The 12,515-nt window shown below is 52.7% G+C and overlaps 1 long non-coding RNA gene and 1 pseudogene across 4 annotated transcripts in view; one reads left to right on the top strand and one right to left on the bottom strand.

Annotated features, from left to right (window-relative positions):
- Positions 1-12,515, top strand: part of LOC109438113 (uncharacterized) — a 76,263-nt gene that overhangs the window by 49,445 nt on the left and 14,303 nt on the right. The gene's annotated exons all lie outside the window — the stretch shown is intronic.
- LOC109438106 (frizzled-5) lies at positions 8,795-10,905 on the bottom strand (annotated as a pseudogene).

The following is a 12,515-nucleotide window of genomic DNA, read 5'->3' on the forward strand; positions in this document are numbered from 1 at the left end:
TAGCTGGGGGGAGGAGCGGGGGTTCCCAGTGTGCACTTGAGAGGCGATAAGAATGAACTGGGACTGAAGGAAACTGATCAGGCTGGGAGGTCCGTGGGCGGAGCTGGGCTCCTTAAACTCTAAGGCCCTAAGTTCCTCTTTATAAAACTCTATGGTTCTAACTTCCTGGCTCACTGCCATATAGAGATCCTCCATCTTGGCACACAGTCAAATATGCATGTGGCTCGCCAGGGGCCACGGTTTCTAATTCTGGCAGCACCTTTGCCCTTTATTCTTTCCCCAAATAAATCCTTCTGCTAACGAACTGCCTAGTTGATGTCAGTGTTTAGTGGACAGAGTTCAGATCACAGATGCTGTTATGAAGGTTCCATGTGGGATCCATGAGGTTTGCTCCTGGCAGCAAGTAGCAGGATTAGTGCTGCCCTGACCCAGGAGGAAACAGCCTAATGAATACTGACTTGGAAACAGTGCTGTGGGCACATTATTTCAGCTCATCCACATGCACAGTTACAGTTACACACACACACACACACACACACACACACACACACACACGTCATGGGGAAATATAGCAAAGGATTGCAAGGATAAACAAGAAGGCGCCAAGAAAAATGATTTTCAGCCAATTTAGACAACTTCAAAATGTGAGGAGGGAAATAATATAAATTCAAAAGCCTTCCTAAGGTCACATCAACTGATTCACTGAGAAGTCAAAGCACTACACAATCTTTCATTTTATAATTATTTTCAAGTGTATGGATTGTTTGCATAATAAAAATGCAAACTAGGGGGAAATAGGGGATGACATTGAATAGCTTTGGCTTCTCTCCTCTGGGTAAGGGTGGGGCAGTGGATATTAGTAAGATTAGGGAAACAGGTGGGCTTTATGTTCCAGGGAAGGGAGAGGGATAGCAGGGTGAGAACAGAGACTGCAAACAAAGAGGCAGCTCTGATAGTAGACCCCAATAAGCACGGCCTATATTGCCTGTCCTTGGCTTAGTATCCTCTGTGTAAACTGTCTTATTTTCTCAAGTAAATTGGTGGTTGTTTTTAGCTTTGCCATGTTGCCAGAATGAAAAAATCATTTTTTTAAATGAAGAATTCAATCACTTTCATCCACTCACTCTACAACTTTTAGATACACTGTGTACCATTTCTAGATTCCACCACAAAGAGAAAGACAGAAGGGGGACAGTCCGATTAGACACAGTGACTGAAGGCAGCAGAACAATCTATGTACATTCTGGGAAGATATATGATAGGAAAATAAGACCCGGTCTTATATTAATTTTTGCTCCAAAAGACGCATTAGAGCTGATTGTCTGGCTAGGTCTTATTTTCGGGGAAACAGGGTATATGAGGGAAGACCCCAAAGTGATCAGAAAAGTTCCTCATTTGAAAAATAGAGGAGGATTTGGCCCTTAGGGGAACTATTCAAGAATATGAGAAGAAGCTTCAGAATAAGTAGAGGTGATGGGGGAACTGACCTAAAATGGCGGCCCAAGCGAAGAGAGAGGTCCCCAGCCTAAGCCCCAGCCCACTTCCGCATAACCCCCTCCAAGCCACACCCCAAGTCAATCACCAGACGACACCTATCCCCTCCCCAACTCCAGGAAGTCCCCAACCCACAAAAACCTGCTCAAAACCTTGCTCGGGGCTCAGTCTTTGGGAAGGATCCCACTGAGCCCGTCGGCGTAATAAAGCTGACTTTCCTAACTCTCTGAGTGCCGCTTGGGTTCTTTCCAGTCCCGGTATCTGTCACATTCTTGGTTCCCTGACCGGGAAACCCAACCACGCTGCCCCCTTGAGCCCCTGGTTTGGGCGAGAGCGGGCCGTAGGGTGGCAGGAGAACCGAGACATGGCTAGACGCACCCTGCTGATTTCGGCAGGCCATGGACTGGTGACCTCCCGCTGGCTCCAGCCCGTGACTCCCTGCTGGATCCCAGCAGAGAGAAAGGACGGACAGTCAACCAGGACATTGGACACGGTAAGACCCTGGAGCCCCGACCCACGGGAGCCTGATCACCTCCCGCTGAGTCCCACTTCGGACTCCAGTTAGGGCCATTCCGGGGGAGGGCGTCTTTCCTCCCTGAATGAATGTGTGTGTGTGCTTGGTCCCGAAGGGGACTCTGTGTGGATCCATGGCCTGTCGGCTACAGAGCTCGAGTGAGCCCCAACCTGTGCTTCCGTGGTAGCGTCCCACGGCATAATGATGATTCGCAGTCTCGGAGTGCGACCAAGCCCGGGGCTTATATGGGCACACCTTAGCCAAGACGTAGCCAAAGTTCCCACGAGGGAAACGGACAGGCGGGCACCTAATTGAGACCCTTCCCTTGTCTATGCAACACCGAACATCATGGGAGGGAAACAGGGGAAGCCCACGGTTCTAGATTGCATGTTAAAGAATTTCAGGAAAGGTTTCGGAGGTGACTACAGGGTCAAAATGACCCCCGGACGTCTCTGCACCTAATGTGAACTACAGTGGCCAAGTTTTGACGTGGGATGGCTGTCAGAAGGCACTCTTGACCTCCCCACGATTCGCCGAGTCTACATAGTTGTCACCAGGACCCCAGGACATCCAGACCAGTTCCCTTACATTGACTCGTGGTTGGAAATAGCCCGACCCCTTCCTCCTTGGGTACGGTTCTGTTCCAATAGTAAGGGACAGTCCAGGGTCCTCGTTGCACAGAACCCACGGGGCCACGCCCAGAAACACATGACTAAGACCATTTACCAGGGAGACTCCCGACGAAGAGCCGCCACCACCTCCCTATGCACCACAGCCAACGGCTGGCGCAGCCCCACCGCTTCCAGACACTCCGCTTCCAGCCTCGGCCTCCCTGTGGTCCCAACCCAACCAGCGCGGAGCCCGACTTCATAGGATTAGTGAGAGTTGAGTCAGACTGAGGAAGACCGGGCTCATTCGAACTCAGGCCCCAAGAGCCCATGGTTGACTTAGATGTAGGGGGCCAAACAGTGACTTTTACGGTAGATACTGGAGCAGAACACTCGGTAGTCACCACGCCGGTGGCACTGCTCGGGGACCGCAGTCACCATAACGGGAGCTGCCGGGGATCAAGCTAAGAGCCGACCATTCTGCCAGGCTCGGAGTTGTAAATTAGGAGGACACACCGTGTTGCACGAGTTCTTCTACTTACCAGACTGCCCAATCCTGCTCCTGGGACGGGACCTCCTTACCAAGTTAGGGGCACAAATCTCCTTTGAACAATCAGGCCAAGCTACCATGTCACTGCAGCCCCCATCAGAGGGACTTATTCTGTCTATCACCACCCCGAGGGAAGAAGAATGGAGGCTCTACAGGACCGGCAGTGTAGAACAGAACCCAGAAGGCTACTGATTTCCCGGAGGTTTGGGCTGAAGATAACCCACCTGGGCTAGCAAAATGTAAGGCGCCAGTTTTTCAATCCCAACGGCTATGCCAATACCCCATCTCCAGGGAAGCTCGGGCAGGGATTCAAACACACCTCACCCGTCTCAGAGCAGCAGGGATACTCGTAGAGTGCCAGTAACCATGGAATATGCCCCTCCTGCTGGTAAGGAAGCCTAATGGAGAATACCGGCCAGTACAAGATTTGAGAGTGGTTAACCAAGCCACAGGCTCCCTACACCCCGTAGTCCCAAACCCGTATACTCTCCTCAGTCAGCTGCCCCCGGAGGCCAGATGGTTCACCTGCCTGGACCTGAAAGATGCATTCTTCTTCATTCAGTTGGCGCCCCAGAGCCAATCACTGTTCGCCTTCGAGTGGACTAAACCTGATACCGGCCAGCAGCTCCAGCTGACATGGACTTGGCTCCCACAGGGCTTCAAAATCTCCCCAACCCTCTTCGCGGAAGCACTAGCCTCAGATTTAGCCACCTTCCCTCGAGAAGAATACCACTGCACTCTATTGCAATATGTGGATGATCTGCTCTTAGCCTGTGCCACCAAGACCGACTGCCAAACCGTGACATGGGCACTCCTGTCCAACTTAGCCAAGACGGGGTATAGAATCTCCTGGAAGAAAGTCCAGCTCTGCAGAAAACAAGTAAGATACTTGGGCTTTGTTCCAAAGGACAGTGGGCCCTCAGCACCGAGCAGAAGAAAGTCATCACTTCCCTCCCTCAGCCCACCAACCAGAGAGCGCTCCGTGAGTTTCTCGGGGCAGCCGGCTTCTGCCAGATCTGGATTCCTGGCTTTTTGGCAATAGCCCGGCCCTTATATGAGGCTCTAGTTGGTCAAGAAAAGGTCCCCATGCTATGGACAGAAGATCAAGAACACACCTTCCAGCAGCTCAAGAGCTCACTTGGACAGGCCCCAGCCCTCAGGCTACCTGATGCTGAGAGGTCATTCCACTTATTCGTCCATGAAAAAGACAAAATAGCCTTAGGACTGCTGGCCCAAACAGTTGGACCATGGCTCCGTCCCATTGCCTACCTCTCAAAGAAACTAGATCTGGTAGCAGCAGGTTGGCCACCATGGCTGTGGGCCCTAGCAGCCACTGTGATACTCATCAAAGAGGCAGATAAGCTCACCTTAGGCCAGAGACTCATAGTTAAGGTACCCTACTTGGTCACTACCTTAATGAACAGTCAAGGGCCCAGATGGCTGTCGAATGCACGGCTGCTTCAGTATCAAGGGCTACTCCTGGAAAACCCTCGGATCTCATTAGAAACTGTGCGCACCCTGAACCCAGCCACTTTCCTGCCAACCAAGGAAGGGGATCCGGAACATGACTGTATAGTTATCAACGGGGTCTACACCACCAGACCCGACCTCCGGTACAGCCCACATCCTAACCGGGACTTTACTCCGTATATTGATGCAGCAGCTTCCTAAGGGACGGCAAACGTCACGCAGGGTATGCAGTAACTACCACAGATGAGGTACTCGAGGAAGGGGCACTTGTATTGGGATGGTCGGCCCAACGGGCAGAACAATGGGCTCTAATAAGAGCCCTCACTCTATCCGAGGGCCGAAAAGTCAACATCTACACCGACTCTCGGTATGCCTTTGCAATCGTTCATATCCATGGGGCTATATACAAAGAAAGAGGCCTTCTGACCACGGAGGGAAAAACTATTAAAAATAAACAAGAAATCCTTAAGCTCCTACAAGCCATTTGGCTTCCCCAGCAGGTTGCAGTTATCCATTGTCGGGGCCACCAGAGAGGCAACGAGCCCTCAGCAGTCGGGAACCAGCTCGCTGACACCACGGCTAAATCAGCGGCGGTGGGAAGCCCTAGTGAACTACTGTTGATCACTAACACTACCACCACATCTCTCCCACGGTACACAGAAGAAGAACTCAGATGGGCAAAGTCAGAAGGGGCCACCAGATTGCTACAAGGGTGGTGGCAATTGCCCGACGGAAGACTCTTCATCCCAGCCCTGCTAGGTCCTCAAGTAACCGCTGAATATCACAAGTTAACCCACTTAAGAATAACTGCTTTCGAAGGCCTCCTAGCCAAAATCTTCAACATTAGCCGGCTGTCAGCTCTTTGCAAGTCAATCGGAGAACTCTGCCTCACTTGTGCAAAGAACAATCCAAAATCTGGCCCTAGTCCCATTCCCAGGATTCAGAGAAGCGGTACCGCACCTTTTGAGGACCTCGACAAACTGCCACAGTACTTATTACTTGCTGGTCCTGGTCTGTACCTACTCCGGGTGGGTCAAAGCCTTCCCCACTCGGACTGAGAAGAGCCACGAAGTAGCCAAGGCCCTCCTCAGGGAGATTATCCCCCGCTACGGGATTCCACTTTCTATCCACGGTGACAATGGGCCAGCTTTCATAGCAGAACTCCTCCAGATGGTAACCAGAGCCATGGGCCTCAACTGGAGACTCCATACAGCATACCGACCACAAAGCTCAGGGAAAGCTGAATGCATAAACTGTACCATCAAGGAGACATTAGCTAAACTCCACCAGACCTCCCTAGGGTGGGTGGACCTCCTACCACTAGCCGTCCTTCAGGCGCGCTGCACTCTTGGCAAATCTGGATTCTCTCCCTTCGAGATTAGGTTCGGGAGGCCCACTCCCCTGCTAATCAGCCTCCCTGGCGACATTCGCCAGCTGGGGTTCTCCAGCCTCCAAAACCAGATGCCCGCGCTAGGCAAGGTCCTCACAGATGTACGTGCTTACATTCTGGAAAGGGTCCCCATTTCTCTCGGGGCCCCAGTACACTCCTTCATCCTGGGAGACCAAGTCTGGGTCAAAGATTGGAAGCACGAGCCCCTCCGACCCCGGTGGACACGTCCTCACACTGTCATACTTATTACTCCCACTGCTCTGAAAGTTTCAGGCATTGCTCCGTAGATCCATCACACTTGGGTTAAAAGAGCCCAGCTGGAGGAGGACACCTGGATCGCCCAACCTGACCCGGCCCGTCAACTCCGTCTGACCCTCAAGAAACAGCCTGGATGAGTCTCACTGTCGTCTGCCCGGCCTCCGTCTTCGCTGTCATTGGACTCCTACGATTTCTAGCCTTTGCTGGTCCTCTTGGCTCCTACCCCTGGCCGGCCCACTCCTCACGATCCTCTTCCTTGCTACCATCGGGCCATGCATAGTTAACGCTGTCGTACGTTTCACAGAGACCTCCGTCACCTGTGGGGCTACAGCCCGGATCCTTGCCCTGCGGGGTTATCGTCCTCTTAGCTAATGTGATGATCTCCAAGTTGTTACCACTTACGATTGGTCAACAGGGGGGACATGATGGGGGAACTGACCTAAAATGGTGGCCCGAGCAAAGAGAGAAGTCCCCAGCCTAAGCCATTGCCCACTTCCACATAACCACACCCCGAGCCAATCACCAGATGACACCTACCCCTTCCCGGACTCCAGGAAGTCCCCAACCCATAAAAACCTGCTCAAAACCTTGCTAGGGGCTCAGTCTTTGGGAAGGATCCCGCTGAGCCCGCAGGAGTAATAAAGCTGACTCTCCTAACTCTCTGAGTGCTGCTTGGGTTCTTTCTGGTCCTGGTATCCGTAACAGAGGAATCATGTGCAGAGTTCTCTAGGCCATGTGTGCTAGATTTGGTGGGGTCCACTGAAGTGTCCATTTTGATTCAGAAGATAAGTGTAAGAACAGCACATTTTTATAACCGTGAACAGGTTTTAAGCGTCCTTAAACCCAGAATACCAAGCTTCTCTCCACAGCAGTGTTTAAATTCACTATGGGAACTATGTATTTGTTTACTTAATATCCATGAAGGAAAAATTGACCTGGGCTTCAATCTTACTTTTCTAACTTTGGTATAAATGAAGCACAAATGCCTAGATGTTTTCCTAAGGAGGCGTTCTCAAATTTTAATTGCTTTTGCCATTTGAGCTTCCTACATTTAGTCACCACTCAACCCTGGTCAATGGCATTTTGGTGGCCATAGCACTGTCACCCCCTTCCCTGTAAAGGCCTCACACTGTTCATGAATGAGTGGTTAAACAAATTAGTAAAGCAAACTGAATTTTTGAATAGTGAAGTGTGTTTGTTAGTGTGTATGTGTGGGGGGTGCATTTGCGTGTGTACACGGGCGCTCATCAATATATAAGCTTTCTCAGAAAAAGAGAGAAAAAATGTACTGAGGTGGTGGTGTGGGAAACAGCTTTCCTCCTGCTATAGCAGTTAACTGATCCAAATTTCCAAAGCTTATGCAAATGAGTTGCGGGTCTCATTTCTGATACTGCACAGAACAGTGTCTTGCTGCCTTTGAATATCTGGCTGTACTACTAGTCCAAAGTCCAGGGACTTTGGCTCATGGCTGCCTGTGTTTGCTCACAGGTAGCCAGCCTCCCTCCCCCACTTCAAGCACCTCATTCAAGGGTGAGGAGGTTTCTTATCACAGCTCTCCAGGAGAGGCGGAATAAGAAAAGCGGAAAAGACTGTTTCACAGGATAAAGGAGGTGGGATAGGGGTGGAGCCCATAAATGTTGGAAATTTATATAATTACTGGAAGTATAGCCATATAGTTCTTAAATCTACAAAGCAGCTCCCTTTAGCAACTATCACTAAGTACTTCCAGAACAGGACTGGGTTTACGTGTACCCAAATTCTAACACAAGTTGTTTTGTACAAAAAAAAACACACAAAAACTGGCATCACTGAAACCTAGTATTAAGTACCACTCACTCCTCTGGCACAGAACTGCCATCTGAACCATCTAGAATTCAAGCTTAACCAATTGCCACCCCATAGGTCCTCACTGCTCCAACTGTTGATACCGGACAGTATGATGCCACCTCTAACTTATTCAAATGCTTGTGCTATTAAGAAGGAGGGTGCTTACAAGTACCACAGAAAAGAAACCCAAGCTCGCTAAAGAAATAAGAAGAAACAGAAAATCGCTCAACACGCCCTAACCTTGTCACTATGCGGAGGTCCTACCCCATTATACTCCCCCCCCCCCCACTTGGTGTGACTTGGAGTTTCCCCTCAGGCAGGACTATAAGCAGGAAAAACCATCTTGGACACTTTAAGCAGTGGAAGGAGAAACAAGCTGAAGAAGCACTGCTGTCAACTTCCCTGTCACAGCAACCCAAATTTTCACTGGTTACATCTTCTTTAAAGAGACAAGTATAGGAAATACATTTTTCCAATTTAGACCACACAGTTCAAAGAAACCTGAACTAAGGGGAACTTCATTAGAATGCCAACCTAAAGACTGTGAAGACCACAAAGCAAAGGTAAATTTTGTTGCCAAAACGCAACAAAGTCAAAAATTTTTAAAAATACACATAAATTAAAAACAGCCTTCCCCTAAAAAAGGCAGCAAGAATCCCAAAACAGAATACAGATGAGCTGAGTCCCCTTGAGAAGTCCTGGGACTGCTGCTCCCTTCAAAGGGCTCTTTTCCCCTCTCTCCAAGTTGGGGGAGGGTTTGGGGGAAGCACCAGCACCAGGAAGGTAAACACAAGTGCAGCAGGCAAAGCTACTAAGCAAAACAATACCCCTACCTCACTCCAGGCCCATACCTCCACCGCTGCCTAATGCAGGGACAATGGGGGACACCTGATTGTGGTAGGTAGTTGCAGGGGGGTGGGGGTGGGGGTCCAGAGGCCCAATCCTGCCCCTGAGCACTGCGCTGGCTTCTGGCTTCGGCACAGTCCCCGGCCACCCTCCCACCTCCGCTCTTGTGGCCCGTTGAACCACGCAGCAGCAGCAGCTACTGGAGCATAGCCAGGACTCTACCATCTTGTGGGACCAAAGCCGGACGCCCTACATGATGCTGACCACGAGGCACGTGAAGTACTTGAGTACCCAGTACTCCAGCTTGGGGCGCGGTGGGCCAGTGTTGGACCCGCAGGTGGTGAGTGCAGCCTCCCAGCTCTGCGACAGTGCCGCTCCTCCAGGGAGCAGGCCACCACTGTGCTGGCGGGACTGTGTAGAGCAGCGTGAAGATGCCCATGCGGGTCATGAGCTTCTCCAGCTGTTCTGTCTCAGTGCAGCCCTGCTTGATGACCCTGCGCAGGTGGAAGAGCAACTCAAAGCCCTCCAGGAGGAAGAGCGTGCCCACCCACCTGCAGCTAGAGCACCAGAGGGCCCAGCACGAAGGCGTGCAGTGAGTTCAGGTTCTGGTTGCCCACGAAGCAGATGCCAGCCACCGGTCTCCATCCACGGAGCTCAGTGCCAGCGCGGTGATGGATTTGACCCTGGCGATGAGCCACACGGCCAAGTGGAAGTACTGCACATACCCCATGATGGCCTCGTCCCACTTCATGCCAGCCGCCAAAAACCAGGTGAGCGACAGGTGACCCACCACATGGAGCTGGCCATGCTCAAGAAGTAGACCAGAAGGAAGACAACAGTGCACAGCGCAGGACCGTCCTAGTGAGTATGGCTGTGCTCCTAGTTGCAGGAAACACTGGCAGGACCCACGACCAGGAGCACCAGAAAGTAGAAGGCTGGAAGGAAGGTGATGAGGCGCTCAGGGTAGCAGAAGCATTCCATGTCTATGAGAAAGGTGACTACTGTGGTGGAGGTGGAGATGAAGCACAGCACAGACCACAAGCCCATCCAGAAGGTGGTGAAGGCACGCTCGGGGAGGAGCAGGTGGGCTGGTGGCAGGGAACCTGGCAGTTGGGTATCTGGCTTGTAGCACTGGTTGTACAGCGGGTGCGACTCCTTCAGGATGGGTATGAAGGATTCTTGGCACTTGTACATGGATGGGTCCTCGTGGCCCACTTGCCTCCTCCCTCTCCTTCTCCCCTCTCCTCCTGGGGCTGGCGCACCCGAGAGGATGGGTTGGCAGGGAAGGCCCTTGGGGGTGCAACGGCGGCCTGGCTGTAGTTGTAATCCATGCACAGGCCCTCTGTGTAGCGGCCCAGCACCGAGAGGGGTCGCTCCTAAACTGTGGTCCGCGAAGCTCTACTGGGGCAAGAGCAGGGAGCAGCCCACCTTGGCGCTCTGGCACACTCAGCGGCAGGACGGTAGGGCCTTGCTTGAGGCAGGCAGGCAGATAGATGGGCGTGTACGTTGAGCAAAGGAAAAAGAGCAAGCCCAGAGAGCAGTGGATCTCCACCTGTGGTCAGAACTGGTGCACCTCCCGGCCCATCTTGTCCCGCATGTCGTGGTTAAACTCGTTGGGCATGTGCGTCTGTCAGGCGTAGCGGATGCAGCGGCACATGGGTACCGAGATTTCCTGGCACAATGGAGGATGCAGCTGCGTGGGAAGCAGCAGCAGCAAGGCCGGCGTCCACGGGTCAGGCGGAGCCAAGACCCCCTCTCTCCCCTCGCCTCCTGCAGCCCGCACTGGGCCGAGGCCAGAAGGGAAAAGCGAAGTGGGGTTTTCCTCTCCTCCGACTTGCCTGTGGCGCTGGGGCTGGCGACTTGTTGGTTTCTTTCTCACTTCAAAGATAAACTGTTTCTGAAGGCGCTGCCTCCCTTCGCAGGCAGCGCTCAGCATTTCGCAGGATAGGACTCGGGAGGGGCCGTGAGGATTCCGACTGCACGGAACTTATTCTTTATAAAGAAGTGAGGGGGAGAAGAAAAACTAACAACTTTCAGTCAGAGGGGAGTCACGGCTGACTCCCCCCCCCCCCCCCCCCCCCCCCGCAAGCGTTCACCAGACCTCTAGATTAACCTCTCTCCCTTCTCTCCCGCCACTTCTAAAACTCTAAAAGGCTGGACCATGGGTCTTAGCGCTAGCCCCCCCCCCCATAAAAGGGCAAAGAGCCTGGAAGAACCCGGAGAAGTGAAGGCGCGGGGCTCCCACGTCCCTGAATCCCGAGAGAGGCAGATGTCCCCAGCCAGACTGGTTCCCCCGTCCCTGGCACACTCTGCTCAAAAAGGAGACTCAGAGCCAAGATGGCGCCGGAAAGTTTGGCGATAGGCGGGTGTCATGCGGGAGACCCTGCTCGCTGCGCCATTTGTCGTGCGGGGCGGCCTGCGGGGTCTCTGCTCCTGCTCCCCATACAAGAACGCAGGATATGGTGAGGCCAAAAAGGAACACCCACGGAGCCATAGGTAGGGGAGTCATACCACTATATTCTCTCTGGCGGCACTATACTCTCACTGGAGGCTGGATCCACACTGCCCGCAAACCGCCATCCACACTTGCCAGCCCAGCCGCCATCTTCTTACTAGCCCCCATTCTTCTCTCCTTCTCTCTGTCTGCTAGCGTAGCCACAGCAGTTATATTAGTGGCCAATGGCTCACTGGTTACAGCTGACGGCCAACTAGCCACAGCTGATGGCCATGCAATCACAGTTGGCCATTTACTACCTGAGCCAGCACCTGTCTATGTGAGGCCGAGAGCCTGGAAACTGCTTTCTGGGGCTCTGCCCCCACACTCCACCCCTACAGGCTCTCGCCTCACAATCTACGCGACAAGCGTCTTCCGCGAGGGGACCTGTGCGAGGAGTCTGGGGGTGAATGCCATATCCTGGACACAATTAGGCTCTCTGGGCACAGCCAGGGTTTCTCAGGGCACCACCAGTACTTCTGGGCACGGCCAGACTTCCTGGACTTCTTAGGGTACCACCTGTCTTCCCGGACACACCCAGGGTTTCTCAGGGCACCACCAGTGCTTCTGGGCACGGCTAGACTTCCTGGACTTCTTAGGGTACCACCTGTCTTCCCGGACACAGCCAGGGTTTCTCAGGGTACCACCAGTACTTCTGGGCACAGCCAGACTTCCTGGACACAGCCAGGGCTCTCAGGGCACTGCCACTTTCTGTGGGCACAGCCACACTTCCTGGACACAGCCAGGGCTCTCAGGGCACTGCCACTCTCTCTGTGCCTCTCAGGGTACCCTGCTGGAACAACAGCGACTCACAATCAAGGTGCTTACATATTCTCAATGGCGGCCAGTCAAGAGACAAAAGCAAATATCCCCCAGTTCCACTAACAACAGTTCCCAAATAAACAGTCAAGCGGTCCATTAAATTAAGGATGGAAGGCAATTCCCCATAGTCCATAGTCATTCACCAGGGCTGTCCTGGGGGTGAGGGATGACCTTGACCTTACCCTCATCTCCCATGGAGGACTCAGCAAGCGTTTCCTCCTGGGACTATAAGTCCTGCATCC

The sequence above is a fragment of the Rhinolophus sinicus genome, linkage group LG01 (assembly GCF_036562045.2).
Source record: "Rhinolophus sinicus isolate RSC01 linkage group LG01, ASM3656204v1, whole genome shotgun sequence".
NCBI classification, from domain to species: domain Eukaryota; kingdom Metazoa; phylum Chordata; class Mammalia; order Chiroptera; family Rhinolophidae; genus Rhinolophus; species Rhinolophus sinicus.